Below are 17,758 nucleotides of genomic sequence, written 5' to 3'. Positions count from 1 at the left end.
GGTCACTAGATGAGCAAATTTATTTCTTTGGTTAGCAATGGGCCCGTTTAGCATATTTCAAATTAATAGAAAAAACTGTATGATTCGATAGCAAAAGGTGATCTAAAAACCTCCTGAAATTTTGAAAATCATTCATCAATTAGATCCGGAGTTATACGGCTGTGAATTTTGAAAGTTCTGAATATGTCGTGTGACGTCACACCACGGTTAATTCAGCGCGGGCAGTGGGCAATTCGCATGGTTCTGGGTGAACGAAAAACATAGCACCTAAACGGCTTAAGATAATTGGTTGAAATTTTTAGAGTTAATGTTTTTTAACTTGCTTTATTTAATTATGCAAAAAAAAATTTTATCTTGAAGTATAAGAACAAAAATAAATAAAAATACAAATACAATTTTTGAAGTTTCTTAATTTGTTATCAAAAATTTTCAAAAAAAACAGTTAATCTGTATACGGAATGGTTCAACGTGATTTTCTCAAAAACAACAAGCGATCGGAATTTGAAATTTTGGGTATAAAAATAAGCCTATAAAACTAATCGAGTGAGAGTATGTATTCATATTTTAGGGATACACGCACAGTAAGGCGGCGGCGGAGCGGAAAAATCTCTTTTTCCGAAAGTGACATTTTTGATAGGATGTTCTATGTATTTAACACTTTATGAGTTATAAAATTGCGGTATAATAAATAATGATTTTTGGATTTTCTATGTCTAAAATTGAGAAACTGTAAATCTGTCACTCAGGAATTTGTTTTTAAAATTATTTACCAAAATCTATTTTTGGTATATGCCATTTAGTATCCAATACATGTATACTTTGACTTATAAAATATCTTTACTTATTTCACATTACTCATTTCATAAATCCTCATTCTTTCATGATTCTTGTACTTTTTTTGACCTACAAAAAAGCCTCGGTTTCCTTCGTTTTTAGACTAATCAATTCCTGTTCTAAATAATATATGTATCTACAAATCGTTTAATCTAGGATGAAGATTATGGGAAAAACAGTATCAGAGGAGCAAAGTTTGCCTGCAAGTCCATTTCCTCAACTTTCATAAATTCGGCAGCGTGCTGATATGACATTATCAGTTATCACTTTTTATACAAGCTCGTCTGATCAAATACCGGTATGAAGCCATCCGAAACGGTGCTAAAAATATTGGATGTCCGATATTTCCGAGCTACAAGAAAATTATATTGCCGAAAAAAAAGTGCTATTTTTGTAATGCACTATCACAGATACTTGTTCAAGTTTGAAACAAAAATGATAGAAGTATTATGCAATGTATGTACTTATTTACGACTTCACCTGTGCCGTTAAGAATGACTAAAGTTTTTTCAATTGTGACCAGACTACGTCTTGTTTCAAAAGCTTTGCGAAGCTTGGACATATGTGTTGCATATCTGCATTTTTGACAAGCAAATATTATGTGCTAAAACGCCGGGTTTCATTATGATTTTACCACTTTTCGTCTTTAAGAACATATAATTTTCAATATCTTCTTCTATTAAAAAAATGTGACAACAGTCTACTGCCTTTATTTGAAACAAAATCACTTTGCGGCATAGCTCGTTAACAAGTTATTCTTGTTTCTTCATTTTGAAGAAGACTGATAAATTGTGTATCAAGTGCCATTACCGATGTGTTTCTAGTTACATTGGGAAACTACATATCTTTTGTTATACCCTTTTTAAAATTCATATTATAATGCAAAATCCGCTAGGCTCTCAGATATTTAAAACAACAGTAATTTGGAGTCAGTAATGCTGAAATGTCTCAAATCAGGTATCAGTATGGAGTGCGCCGAGTACCGTGGAGTGACGTCACGGCTAGCCACGCCCCGTTTCCCAAATCTACACTTTTGGGATTTTTTTTAAGGGTGAAAGAATTGCCGAAAAAATTTAATTTTTTGGGAATCGGTTATTTACGCAAAGCACTTTCAAATTATGAAATAAAAAAAACGCTGAACGGGCCCATTGTGTGCAAAGTGTGTATGACACGATGAAGATTTCTGGACATAATTTTTCAGACTAAATTCTGTGCATAATTGTATATAATAGTAGTGAGGCACAGAGTTCTCCTGAGTACTTTCTACTATTCCTTCCCCGGAGAGACGTGGGCAACTCTCTCAAGTAGTGTCAGCGCCCATGTTTCTGGTGTATCGTCGCATCGTGTTAGAGCGTCGTAGAATTTTCTGTCGGACTGGAAACTTTTTCTTCTTGCAACAACGATTGATAAATCCGATAGAGCACGGTGAACTGAGTTAGTTAGGCTAGGTGACTGTGATTTATTCGTACTTGTTTTCGGCTGTCTCATTTTAGGTGTGGTTTAATATTTAAGGTGTGTTTAGGGGCAGGATCAAAACGAATAGTCACTCGGTTGGAGAGCGAATGTGGTTAGGCTTTGGGTAGAATAGGGTTTCTACGGTTTAGGTACATTCTCTTCCTGTTGCTCCTTGGGGCGGATTTAATTGTCACCTTAGCTCGCTGGGTTCAAGCTGAGTCTTTGACCTCATATTGTGATGATCCGGCCGATTTTTGGTGGTCGTCGGCGAACTTTTGACCCTTCGTGGTATTGTCTTTTCAAGAGAGTATTATTATGATTTTATTTAGTAGTTTTTTTGACGAGAGGATCAAGCGCCCAACCTTTAAAGGTAGCTGCACAATTTAAAGTGTAGTCACAAGGGTGATCCAATCGCTTATAACAAATTTAATATTTTTGGGTTTTAGTAATTCGGGGAGAATATTAGGTTGAGAAGTACAAATTTCGCCAATACCTCACACTGAAAAAATTTGTAAAAATTTTTAACGAGAAAAGGGTGGGATTTATGTAACGGTACAATTTTTTTATAGGGGATTTTTAGCTCTATTTTAAATTTAGGGTTGTTAAGCTCTGTTGGCGGGGCTGGAAAATACGCCGACACTAAACTCTTGCGGGAGTAGAAGTCTCCCAAAGTAACACTACTTTTAGAGGTCCAGCATCATCCAGGAATCCTCCAGCGCTGAAACAATGCGTATAGTTTTGGCTTAGTTGGGGAAGTTGTTTGTTGGAGCCAAGCAACCACCGCATTCCTCTTTTTCCCGCTCCAGGGGTGGCTGCCTGGACACCAGTCACCTCAGTTTTAGTGTCCATGTTTTTGGTTGTGTTCTTTTGGTTCCGTCTAGTTGTTTATTTCCGGTTATCCCTTAGTTGTGTCGTGTTTTCGCGATGTAAACATCATCTGTCATCTGTCATCTGTCATCTGAGTCAACTAGTTCTTTTGGATATGGAAGGTTGGTAGTACTGTCCTGCGTGACGTACTTCCCCTTTTTTATAGAGGTTTTCGGAGGGCGCAAAATGAGTACTGGATCGGCAGTCCTCTTAGTTTTGGTACTCTAACAAGTGAGACGGTGGCGATTGTGGGTGCAGAAATCGGTGTTTATGTGAGCTGTAATGGTAAAATATCTCAATATATTAAATTTGCTTATTTAAACTATTGTTTAAAGTCCAACAAAGCGGACAGTTACCTCTATCAATTGCTGAGAACGCAATTGAGTAATGAGTTCAATACCCATTACCTTTAGCGAAATACTTCCATATATGGTAATGGTTATTGCAGGTAAATCTGCTGATACAACTCAATTTGTTTGTTATAAATAGTTGCCATAAAATGTATAGTTAGTAAGAGTCATCGTCCTCACCATTAATGTATTGTCAATGTGTAAAGAAAGTGTGAATAGAACTTCCCCGTAACTTGACTTCGATTATTTGGTACCCGAATCCCATCATCACATGGCGATCCTGCCAACGGAACAAACCTTGGACAGGCCGTAAGAAGATAGAAACCGGAAGAAAAAATGTGTGGAAGCAGACAGTCTAAAAAGGAACAAATTATCATTGAAGCAGCTGGTATGGGACAAAACCAAGCGGAGGAGAGCATGAAACTGAACAGAACCGAATGGATGATGGTGGTCTTTTTCGCTTTAATTATTGCTGGGTTTATATGGTACGGTATTAAGAAATGGAGGAAATCAGAGAGGACGAAAATCAGGCGTGAATTTGAAATAGAAGCTCTAAGAAATTCAACAGCAAGTATTGACAACAATTAAAACACAAAGATAAAGTTAGTGATTATACCTATAGTTAGTGTAAGTGAAGTGGTGTTTTAAATATGGGCAATTAAATAAGGTAGTGTAACTCTCATAAAAAGAAGAAAATAAAGCTATGTGTTGGTGCCAAAGTGATGTTGTTGGACAAGTTTGAGGAATTCAATACTGAGCTAAGGACATTTTTGGAAAATCTCAAAAAGGACAACACAGCGAGGCGTCAGGATAGGTCCGTCACCGAACGCAAGCTACAAGAAATCGCAAGGTGTAAAGACTATAGAGAAAGGTTAGTAACTGAATTTGCGAAAAAATCGGTCTCAAAAGAAGAAGACGTGTTAGTTAAAAATTTTGTAGAACGGATAGACAGGAAAATTGTAGAAATAGGCACTGTTTTATCACAACGCCAAGAAGATACTGATCGTACAAATTGTAATTCAGACAGCGTCAAAATGACTGAAAAATTTTGTTTTAAAACGGCGTCAAGCTTGCTTCCTAAATTAGATGGTACACTAGAGAGTACCTATCGATTAATTCAAGGGATTGAGCTATACAATCCAGCCTTAGACAACACCAGCAAACCTTTACTTATAAATTACGTGTTAAAAGCGTGTATACTGCATAAAGACAAAATTTATTTAAATTCAAATTATAATTCAGTCGAGTCTTTATTGGCAGATATTAGGAAAAACTTTTTACCAAAGCAATCCGCTGCAGCACTAGCAGCTCAACTACAAACCACAAAACAAGGGAATAAATCAATTGAACAATTTGGTGAAAAAATTGCTGAGTTAATGTCAAATTTAACAATGACACAAGCGGGAGATAATATGAACGAAAAGGAAACGTTCTAAATCTAAACCTCTAAATTATTTAACACGGAAATCTATTGAATTTAAATGGACTAAAGAATGTCAAAACTCCTTTGAACGCTTAAAATCAGCTTTAGTAAACCCTCCTATACTTCAATATCCAGATTTTTCAGAAAACAATTGCTTCATACTTAAAACTGATGCTTCGGGTAATGCCATTGACTCAGTACTATCAAATATGAACGATAAACCAGTAGCTTACGCAAGCAGAGCTTTAAATCCTGCGGAACGAAACTACTGTACTATTGAAAAAGAACTTTTAGCGATTGTGTGGAGCGTAAAACATTTTAGACCTTATTTGTATAGACGAAAATTTCTTATACAAACTGACCATAGGCCATTAGTGTATCTATTTGGTTATTATAAAGTCGACTAACTAAATTTCGCTTAACTTTGGAAGAATACGACTTTGAAATTCAGTATATCAAAGGAAAGGAAAACGTGACGGCTGATGCTTTATCAAGAATTAAAATTAATGATTTACGGGAAATGTCAAAAAATGTTACCGAATCACTAAATATTTTAACCCGCGCACGTTCAAAACAATTGAAAGACAATCAAACACAAAACCAGAAAAAAGAAGAAAACGTAACCGGGACTGATCACCCTGGAACCGTGGAACTTCTCAAACGACCAAAAGATTCAATCGAATTGCGACCCATAAATTTGCAAATGTACAAAAAATTACTAAATGGAAAACAATACGAGTACTCAAACAAACAATTTATATATGATGCAACGTTGCATATAATTTACTTCGAGTGGAGTTCTTGTTCCGCGTCTGCTCTGCGAGCGTCGTTGAAAGATCTTCAACATATATGTACACGATTTAAAATTCCGGAAATAATTATCGTAAGAGACGATAGGTGTACAATGAAAGAAAAATTTATTAAAGAAATATGTAAGTTTTCCAAAATAATTAATGAAAATTCTATAAAATTGTCAATTTTAAGAAACGTAAATACTATTAATGATTTACCAACAAGACAACTTATTTTAAATGATTTTCACATGCAACCGACGGGTGGGCATGCAGGTATTAACAGAATGTATAACAACATTAAAAAATATTATTTTTGGATGGGTCTTCACACAGATGTCGAAAAGTTTGTGAAAAAATGCGACGACTGTCAACGGTATAAACATGCAAAACCTCATGTAGAACCCTTAACTATAACGTCAACAGCATCGTCAGCTTTCCAAAAAATTTTCTTAGACTTAGTAGGACCATTAGATCCTGATATAAATGATAATAAATATATACTTACAATACAATGCGACTTGTCTAAATTTGTAGAAGCTTATCCTTTACCAAACAAAGAAGCAATAACTGTAGCTCGTTTTTTTGTGGATAATTTCATTCTAAGATATGGAATACCAGCAGAAGTTGTAACCGACCAAGGAACTGAATTTCTATCCTTAATTTTTTCAGAATCGTGTAAGATTTTAAACATAAAACAATTAAAGTCTACCGCATATCATCATCAGACCATAGGTGCTTTAGAAAATAATCATAAACATTTGGGTGCATATTTGAGAATGCAAGTAGCTCATCACCCGAATGCTTGGAGCACTTGGTTACCTTTTTGGTGTTTTGCTTATAATACAACGGTTCATACAACTACTCAGTATACACCGTATGAGTTAGTGTTTGGTCAAATAGCAAGGTTACCGTCTAATATCAATGCAAAAGTAGATCCTTTATACACATTTGATAATTACCCCTTAGAACTCAAATTTAGGTTGCAAGAAGCATGGCATGACGCAAGTCAAAAATTAGTTAATGCAAAGATTAAACGTAAAGAAATATACGATCAGCATACTTCTAAATTAATTAGTTATAAGACAGGTGATTTAGTTTTAGTAAAAAATAATGTGCAAAATAAGATGCAACATTTATTTAAAGGACCTTATTGTGTAATTAAAGAAAATACGCCAAATGTAGTTATAAGTTTAAATGATAAGGAAATAATTGTACATAAAAATCAGTGTAAGCCATATTTTAAGTAAAATGTTAAGTACATAATGTTAGATTGTATAAATTAATAATTAAAATTGTAAAGTAGTTTAAGAACAATTTAGATGGGGTTAGGTAATGTTAAGTTATATATATAAAAAAAAAAATGTAAATTGTATTTTTTTTCCTCTTGCGGGGGAGGTGTAATGGTAAAATATCTCAATATATTAAATTTGCTTATTTAAACTATTGTTTAAAGTCCAACAAAGCGGACAGTTACCTCTATCAATTGCTGAGAACGCAATTGAGTAATGAGTTCAATACCCATTACCTTTAGCGAAATACTTCCATATATGGTAATGGTTATTGCAGGTAAATCTGCTGATACAACTCAATTTGTTTGTTATAAATAGTTGCCATAAAATGTATAGTTAGTAAGAGTCATCGTCCTCACCATTAATGTATTGTCAATGTGTAAAGAAAGTGTGAATAGAACTTCCCCGTAACTTGACTTCGATTATTTGGTACCCGAATCCCATCATCACAGAGCCATTATTATGGTTTTTGGAGGCTCACTTGCGGCACAAGCCGGTTGTGATTTCTGCGGTCCACTTTTGGGTTTGTGATTTTTAGGAACACCACATTTCACCCGCTTTGAAGCCGCCCACCATCAAAGGCTTCTTCTTCTTTTCCTTCGCTTTTACCCCTTCATCGGCTTCGCTCTGGTTTGGGACGAGCTGTGCTACTTTTCCGTCATCGTGGGCATCTTTATTGGTTCGTCGCTGTCCTAAGAACAACCCGGACTTCGCCGTCCTAGGAACGTTATTGCGTTGCGCCCGTTGTCAGCTGTCCGCGTGTGTCACATTCGCCGTAAGTTTGCCCAACGAGATTAGGTCCTTGTTTCTGACTTGTTATTAGTATTACTCATTTGGATATTATTGTTGTGAATTATCAAAATTACAATTTATTCCCCAAACACCAAATTTGACAAAAAATGCTGACGCGCGTTTGCTATCGAAACGCGCGTCAGCATTTTTTGTCAAATTTGGTGTTTGAGGAATAAATAGTAATTTTGATAATTTGTCAACAACACCAAGAATTGATCCAATAAATTTTCTTTGGAAGATAATTGTTGTGTACTAACTCATCCCGCTGGTGATAAAGTCACTGTATTGTTATTTCCCATCACCACTCGCCTATATTTTAATACAGGTTGTGCTGATAGTAAGTTTCTTTTTTTATTTTGTTTGGGTAGTTCCCTGAACTCGTGGCGCTCACCCTTCCATCTAATTGTACCCACCCCCCCCCCCCCTTCTTCACAGGGGTAGTCGTGGCCGGGACCGCGAGGAAAGTTCGGTAAGGCTCGAGGAGCAAAAGTACGTTTACAAATTTGGACCGTGTCAGACGACCTTAACACGAGAAACTGCAGAAGCATTGAAATTCACAGCAAAAAGTACGGCCGAATGTGTAAAATACTTATTAGAGGAAAGTGGATTTTTCTTTGCCTCGACTCGAGCGCTTAGCTCGGATGCTGTAGAATCTATGTTTAGCCATGTTCGGTTATGTAGAGGTTCGCAGGATGTTAGAGATGCTCGGCTCGAGCTGCACATTATGCAATTAAAAGGATAATCCAGTCAAGATTAGTAACAACTGCAGAAGCTGCTAATGTGTATGAAAATTGTAAGCACATTAGTAAAATCGGAAAAATTAAGCCAATACAGTCGTATCCAATACCCAATACAATCTATTGAATCAAATCAAAGTTTGGGCATCATAATCGCAAAAAAATTTCAAACATTTGCCATAATTTTGTGCTAATTCTGTGCCAATTTGTGCTGCAATTTTTAAATTCTGTGCTCTTTTCGTTTTCGAGTTATTCAAGAAACACAAATGATGCTCAAACTTGAAGCCTAGCATCATATGTCATCAAAATGAATCAAAGCAGTCTTATAATTTTGTGCTAATTTTGTGCTAATTTTGCTGCATTTTTTTAATTCTGTGCGCTTTTGGTTTTTGAGTTATTACTAAAACAAAAGTGATGCTCAAACTTGACGCCTAGCATCATAATTCACAAAAATTAATCAAATTGGTCTTATAATTTTATACTATTTCTGTGCCAATTTGTGCAGCAACTTTTAAATTCTGTGATCTTTTCATTTTTGAGTTATTCCAAAAAAAGGTACAAAAAATAGTAGGCAACCCAAAATACAGATTTTAACGAATTTTCTTTCAAGAAGCGTCAATTACATTAAATCGGAAAAATTAAGCCAATACAGTCGTATCCAATACCCAATACAATCTATTGAATCAAATCAAAGTTTGGGCATCATAATCGCAAAAAAATTTCAAACATTTGCCATAATTTTGTGCTAATTCTGTGCCAATTTGTGCTGCAATTTTTAAATTCTGTGCTCTTTTCGTTTTCGAGTTATTCAAGAAACACAAATGATGCTCAAACTTGAAGCCTAGCATCATATGTCATCAAAATGAATCAAAGCAGTCTTATAATTTTGTGCTAATTTTGTGCTAATTTTGCTGCATTTTTTTAATTCTGTGCGCTTTTGGTTTTTGAGTTATTACTAAAACAAAAGTGATGCTCAAACTTGACGCCTAGCATCATAATTCACAAAAATTAATCAAATTGGTCTTATAATTTTATACTATTTCTGTGCCAATTTGTGCAGCAACTTTTAAATTCTGTGATCTTTTCATTTTTGAGTTATTCCAAAAAAAGGTACAAAAAATAGTAGGCAACCCAAAATACAGATTTTAACGAATTTTCTTTCAAGAAGCGTCAATTACATTAAACTATGAAACGTCTGAAACGATTAATTCTGAAAACATAAATAATATTTTAGAACACAAAGACAGTAAAATCAGTACACAATATAATCGAATTACCAGAGATACTAAAACTAAAGAATTTTTAAATAAAATAGAAACAAAGGAATTTGGTTTTGTTTATGACAAGAGAGTTATCCTAGAAAACTTTGATACTATACCGTTTGGATTTTAATTTAATTTTAATTAATAATGTATAATTTATTATTTTATCTAATTGGAAAAATTTATTAAACAAACTATAGTTTTGAAATTGATCAAAAACTTGTTGATAAATTGAAAGAGTTGAATGAGTCAGCCAAGTTTCATGAAGCCAGGAATTTTTTATTTTTTAATATTGACATGTTGCACATATCTGATATTCATTCTCCTATTGTAACAGTCAAATTTAGGAGAAAGATCAGAAGGGAAATTTTTAGGCAACCAAGATAACGCGTATCCAACGGCGCGAATGTGGAGAGTTTTTGTGACAATCGTCAATACTTTTTCTGGAGTGAGTGGGAGGTTTCACCTTGGTCTTCTTTCTTTTCCGTTTTGGTGGTCGTACTGGGAAGAACGTATCTGGGGAAACGCTGTAAGAAAGCCTTAAAAGTGGAAATTGTGTGTGAAGAACTTTTGTGGCAAACGACAACGTCGGATTTAACAACATAATACCCTAGTTTGGGCCAGGGAAGTGCCCTCGACCGCGGTCGGATTTTGGGGCGTTCCAAAACCACTCCAAGACAATAAATCTTTGAGGCCGCCCACCATCCAAAGGTAAAAATCATCCCCATTGTAAGCACTCCGTGATCGTCCACCTAAATCTCTTCGTAATGCTATATTTTTGTGCCGGTTTTGGTTTTTCCTTCGTGTCCACGTGTTCTGTTCGGTGATGGAGGTTATAATCATTTTTTTTGTGGACCCAGAAGTAAATTCTGTAATTACAGGTCTAACTCTCCCTCTCTCTCTCTCTCTCTCTCACCCCTTGTGTCTCGTGTCTATGTCGTCTCCGTGATATCTGGGCAACGTCGTTCAACGTCGTTAAATAATATCCATCTCGGCTCCACCGATTCCAGGAGTGGTCCGTGGGGTGCAGAAGGGCAAGGAGTCGAACGCATCCGCCAGAGGACGTCCCAGCGAGATTGGAGATAAGGCCAATTTTTGTACCATTTTATTTGATTACGTCCTTCAGACGCGTTAGTTTTAATCGTTCTTTCTTTTTTTTGTGTGTTAGGTCCTTCAGACGTTCAGTTTAATTTTTTTTCTTTGTCCTTCAGACGTTAAGTTTAATTTTTTCCTTTGTCCTTCAGACAGTAAGATCAATCTTACAAGTATTCAAATTTGGGGTAGTTAAGGTTCGTCACTTGTTTGTCGCGGGCGCGAGCGGAGGCCGAAATTTGCAGCTGCGATTTTCGCGAAGTGCGCCTAGACGGTGGGTGATTGAGCCGAGCAGTCAAAGCTCTAACCGATTAATTTGAATATTTTGTATTTTTGTTGAGAATTTATCGGTTTTTTTTTGTAATTTGTTTAGATTGTAACGATTCGCATTTGTTCTTTTGTAACTTCGACTTCGTAGTCATTATATAGATTTTTGTTGAGACTCTGTTTGCTGTTATTCCTCCTCTCAACCCCCTATACACTAATAAGGTAAGTTTTCGGGTTTTTAACAAGCCTAGTGGCGCTGAGTTTTGGTACCGAAAATCCGTGGCGCCCTTCTGGTGTTTTTTTTGGTTCTTGAACCCCCGCCTCCCATCAGGGTTGGCCGAGCCGGTACCCAAAACGCGCGCTAGGCCTGAGATTGCGTCACACTATTTAAAAGATTATTAGAACAAATTATATCAACTGTCGTACTAATAATGTTAAGTATCTAAATTATACATATTAACTGTGTTCATTCACCGAGAAGTTTGTGAAATTAACACCATATGCAACACAGTTTACAAATCTTACAACAAATATTTTTTACATTTAAACTTGTTGGTTGTTGACCACACTGTCAACTTAACGTGTTTTTGTTTTGTGTTGCACTGTTGCAGTCTGCAGTTGGAAGATAATATTACTATTGCCGCAAGAGTTTTTTGGGATCAAATAAAAAAGCAAGGTATGTTCCTTTCTTGCTAATGTTTTTAGGAAAATGTAATTTGTCTTTTCGAATAGATGGTCAGATTAAGACGATCAAGTAACGTGAGTGTGTTAAAAAATGTGGTCATTAAAATCGAAGGTTATAAACAGGCAGAAGCGTGGATCGGACTGTTAAAAACCGCATTTGCATCAATTCCACAGATCCCATTTATGATGGGTTTTACTATAAAGAAGATATAATAATATACGATACAGGCAACTCCCAATTTTCCGTTCACCGTGGACCCAAACGAATGCTCTTAACGTTTAGTTCCCAATCCACTAAAGAACAGTTTAGAAGAAATATTAAGTAAGAAAAGTTTTTCTATTTTTTAATTAATAATAGTTTTAAACCGTTTATATAACAAACCACAAGGAAAAAATATTTATGAAATAAAGTAATGTGAATTTAAAGTAGCATTATAGTATTAAAAATAACATCTTGCGTTTATTATAACCCACATAATACAAACTGGTTTTTTTTGCAGTAACACAGAAGGGATTGAGCCTCCTCCCCCGTCCCAAGTCTCATCGGTTGCTCCATCACCCCCATCGAGCTCGCCTTAGAAATTGTCATGATTTATTAAACACATTATAATTTTTATGTTGATTAAAATAAATATTTTAAAAAAGTTTGTTAGAATTTTGTTATTATTATAGAAGAATCATAATAACAAACGTTTCGCTGAAGTGACAACAAAACAGAGGCAAAAGAGCGAATTTTAAGTGTTTTAAGTGTTTGGACTTGTCCAAATTTGATTGGCCAAAACCGTATTTATTTTTGTGCTGAAGTGGCTCCATAGAAAAACTGAGCAAAAAAGGCAAATTTTAACTTTTAATTAAGAAGGCTGTAAAAATAGGGGTAAAGTGCTTAAAAAACAAAGTAGTTATTTCGAAGGGCATGTGGCCCAATACATTTTTGTTCTGAAGTAGCCCAACAGACAAAACAGGGTAAAAAGACGAATTTTAAGTGTTTTTAAATGGTAACTTTTCTTGGCCGAAACCGTATTTACGTTTGATGAAACAAAATATTTTTCTTAAAATTTTGACTTTTTTAAAAAAGGGTGACTTCGAAAAACCAAGCAAATTTTTTTAAAATTATAACTTTTCAAAAGTTACTTTGAAAACCAGGAAAAGCATTAAAAATGTGTCATGTTCTGAGGGGGCTTTACTAGTTGTATTAAACGTAAACAAGAGGTTCGTTCCTAAACTGGGAGGCTCAAAATTCAAATCATTGTAGCTCATTTATTATTGTCCAAAACCAAAAATGATATAAAGATTTTTTACTCAGTTTATCAACATCTATATACGTTTTAAGTATGGCAGCGATAACCTCAAACACCCTGTATATGTATCTACTAAAGTCATAATGAATGTAGTTACAAACAATTTTCAACTTACAAAATCATGAAAATAAGCCATCATTAAAACAGAAAATAAAAAATGTTTTCCAAAGAACTATAGAAACTGTCACACTCAATTGTAACAATAACAACTTTGTACATTATCGAAATCAGTCGATTATTCGACTTTCCAATAACTTCCACGAAAAGTGCGTTACTCGAACCAGCTAGAACACTCGAGACACTCGCGCTGGAAACTTCCAAAATCTTCTCGTAACAATATAAAAAATGGCTTTTGTCGCAAATGTTGTTATTACTATTAATATGGGTATTACTCGCGTCGAAATTCAAGTCTAAGACGGAAGAATTTCAATAACACCTTCAATTTTTCCAAGAGGACCGCCTACCAAGGCAAAACTTAATTCACCTAGATAATAGAAGAATAAGACTAAAAATGTACGTTGCACTCCAAATTGAACTCCAATTTGATTGAGATGACGACAAAGACCATTTTATAACAGCAAAAGGGGATTTAAATTTATCGTAAGAAAAACCCAACAAAAGTTTAATTTTAACTATGTTAATAGTTTTTACTCCTGCAGATCTTTAGGCGAGAACAACCGATGAGAAGATTAAATTAAATTTTGTACTTATTTTATTAGGTACCTATCGATTTAGCAATAAAATAATAAAAATGTTTATAAAGTTTCATGTATGTGGGAATGAAAGTACATTATTAATGAGGTTTAATGAAACTTTGAATTTCAGAGGATCTAAATTTTACCGAGGTTCAAGCAAAAAGAACATGTAACAGTTATTTACAGTGTTATTTGCAGCCGCGTGTGGTAACTTACATTTTACAGTGTCCAAATTTGCTGACACCACATTGACAGCGGTTGACACCATAGCAACGAAATCAAAGACAACTATATTTATATAATTTTAATTTTTATTATTGTTTATTATCATGCTTTATTGTTGCCCTTAACTTGTAAAACGATCATACTGCCCTAGATGCTTAAATAACTATTACGTGTCGGAAACCAAATGTCAAAAAAAATTTGTGCGGATTGCAACATATGATCCCACATAAGTTGTGCCGAGAAAAAGCTCTGTTATGAGCCCACTACTCCGGTTGATCCGGAAGAAAAAAATGTGTTGAAAAATCTCGTAGCTATTATCTGACCTGATCTCGACGATGTATGACATGAAAAAATACATTAATGAAGTACTATCCGAAAAGAAAAACCTTCGCAAAAAACAACTTTAGTTCATCAATCCCACTGAAATTTCGAGGAAGCAGCTGAGAGAATGCGACGTGGAAGTAATATCCTTATCAGCGGTATAGATAAAAACGAAGGAGATATACTCTAGCGCAAAAACGCAGATCTGCAAACTATAAGCGTAAGCTACATTGTCACAAAAATTCTGCCTGCTGAAAGTAATGCTAATGCGTTAATAACTTCTGTCGTCAGCTTGGGTAAACGAAATACCACACGTCTTCGCCAAAAAATCTTGCGTTTCAAAAACAATTTAAATTCAATAGAGTTCTCTTACGCAAAAATGTAAGACAACAAAACACCCAAACAACCTTAACACCTATACGCAGTCCGCGACGAGCTAAAACAACGATTATAAGTGAAAAACAATCTTACCATCAAATACATTAAGTGGATTCCCACAATTGTAAAAAAAAAACAGCTCAAAATTAACTTCTGGTCTCCTAAACCTATCTTTCGTTTTATCACATATTGCTTCTTAGCCAGTCAAACTTGATGATTGCGTTCTCTTCGTTATAACGCAATTCCTTTCATAATTGTATCATCAAATTCTGGTCAACGTCAAATATTCTGGACTCAACCATTTGTCCTTGTGATTATAAAGTCTATCGTAGCGATAGAAGAAACAACTAGTTGGAGAAAGCGTCTGGATTTTCCTCAGCAAGAAGTGCTTTTCACTTCTCTAAATCTTAGAATTCGTTAATAGACATCCATATCTACATCGATGCTGTCAATTTTCTCTTGGTTTGTGTGTACCGGCCAACACATACAACTCTACCCACGAACAGCAACATCATCGCATCGCTCTCTGATCTTGCACCTCCCTATTCTCAAACTATAATCATCGGCGATTTTAAACCTTTCTAAATCTCTTAAGATAAACATTGACCTGAACAGCCCCAACACACCCTACCAAATTTTTTTAACCGATCTGGATGTAACACAATTAGTCATAGAGCCCACTCGTTGTCAAGCCGGTCAAGCACCATCTTTATATTGATTGGATTACCATCAATGACCCCCTATTTTTTACACATCTCAGCTACAATTCTCCCACAGCAATCTCAGACCAGAACGTTAAGATGTTTTATTAGAGGATCCGGTCATCTATGAGTTTTAAGGACAGAGAGGTCAATTTCAAGTTATTTAGCGACGTCGCTAAAGGTGTTTACGACGTAGCAACGCGAATCACATCACGGCTACCTTAGCAACGTCGCTAAATAGCGACGTCGCAAACGACTTGAAATTGACCCCCAAATCCACTACAAAATAATGGAAACGGATCGCTGTGTAACTTCTGTAAGTCCTCCTGAAAGAACGTTTAACTGTTACAAATTATCTGGCCTGCGTGAAAGATTGGACAAAGGATCTTCATGATAAGTCCACCGATATCATATACTTAGATCAAAGACTTCTCTTCAAACTCAAAAATATAGGTATATGCGGTAATCTTCTTGAATGGAGAACATTCTTTTTTAATAATAGAATTTTCCACGTCCGTGTTAACTGAGCCACGGAAAGTTCTAAGTGGTGTTCCCCAAGACTCCGTTTTAGAACCCATTCTTTTTCAGCGTTCACTTCTGACTTACCCCTCACACCGTAAAATCAAAATGTTCTTTCTACACTGACAACGCCAAGTTATGCGCCAACTCTGCAGTGTCTGGTGACCTTCTCCAGCAAAAAATTAAAAACGTCACTGCTTGATGTTCCAAGTGGCTCCTCCCGTTGAACGCCGATAACTGTGTAGTTCTCCACACCGGTAAAAACAGCCCAAGAAGAGTCTAGACCATCAACGACACTCCACTGTCTGTTTCTGTGAAGCGCAATAACGTACTCAGCTAGTGCTTTTAAACAAGCAATCACAGCTACCATTTATAAATTACATCGTTGATAATTTGATAAACAAACGTAAGCGACTTCAACTTGTTTTTACAAGAGGGCAAAAAACACACGGTTCCAATAAAACGGTATTTGAATTAAAAAAAAAACAAAAAGTTGGGTTGGCTCAGGGTCGACTAAGATGGCAATTTGCCGGCTGGCGTCGTATCGCCTCTAACTCAGGGGTTCCTCAGAAGAACGACTCTTCTTTATTATTATTATTAATTGTTATTAATTTAAACCCTTAACAGGCCAAGGCCCAATTATAAAGATAGTTATCAAAAACCCATGAACACAAAAATACTGCTAAGGAAAAAGCAAAAAGCAAAAACCCTTGTAGCTACGTATATACTAACGTAGTTAGCCTTATGGCTTGAGAATTTACTTACATTAGTCGGGGCCCAATATATTGTTGCAAATTTTCTTAAATGAATCAAAGTGAATATCACATTCAGCAGATATTACGTTGTACAGTTGTGTCATCTGTGTTCTGGGCGATTTTAGCTGTGAGTTTGTCCGTGAGAAATTTGAATTCTTGTGTTGAATCTCGGAACTTTAAAACTTATGTTTCTAACCAACTCAATACAATCGATTTTGTTATCAAGTAAATTGTATAGAAACTTAACAAGTAAAATGTTTCTTCGCATAGCAACCGATGTAAACCCAAATTTACTTAACAACTGGTTATGATCAGATCCCCGAACTGGATAAGCCTCCTCAAATTTATAATTAATAAACTTAAGAAAACTTCTTTGCACAGATTCTATCTTGACACGGTGAATTTTATAAATTGGATTCCATATAATTGCTCCGTACTCCAATCTGGACCGCACAAGTGAATAAAATAACACTGTAGTCGTATTTATTCAAAAGATTCATAAACGTGTTGTCGTTTTGCTTGTTTATTTTCGAATCCTCATTTTCCTTAGTTTCAATACAAGGCATGGGTTGATTATAATATTTACATGAAATTGAACATATTCCCCCCCTTGAAGGGCTATGCGCTTCAAAATTAATACATAATGAAATATAAGAATTTTAACAATAAATACACTAGATATCACTTGAGATTACACAGATACGAGATACTGGTCGCATCACCTCTCCAGTTGACAGTCTTATGGTCACCACACGAATACAACCATCATGTCCTGGGTAATACGACCTAATTTCCAACACTGAGGCATAGGAGTATCACGAAGAACTACAAGTGATCCTTCTTGCAGTAAAATTGCATGGTTCTGCTTCCATTTGCTGCGAGTTTGAAGTTCGGATATTGTTAGGTTAAGGCAGTAGAGGGCGTTTGCCGCACTTAATATTTGTCCATCACTCTTTAGAGTGCGCTTACGCACCTCCTACTCAACCACCCCAGTTTACTTGGGAGGGTTGCTTTATTTGT

Source organism: Gnatocerus cornutus, chromosome 7 (assembly GCF_029298725.1).
Source record: "Gnatocerus cornutus isolate USDA-ARS CGAHR chromosome 7, icGnaCorn1.1, whole genome shotgun sequence".
NCBI classification, from domain to species: domain Eukaryota; kingdom Metazoa; phylum Arthropoda; class Insecta; order Coleoptera; family Tenebrionidae; genus Gnatocerus; species Gnatocerus cornutus.
Note: the sequence above shows the minus strand (reverse complement) of the source record.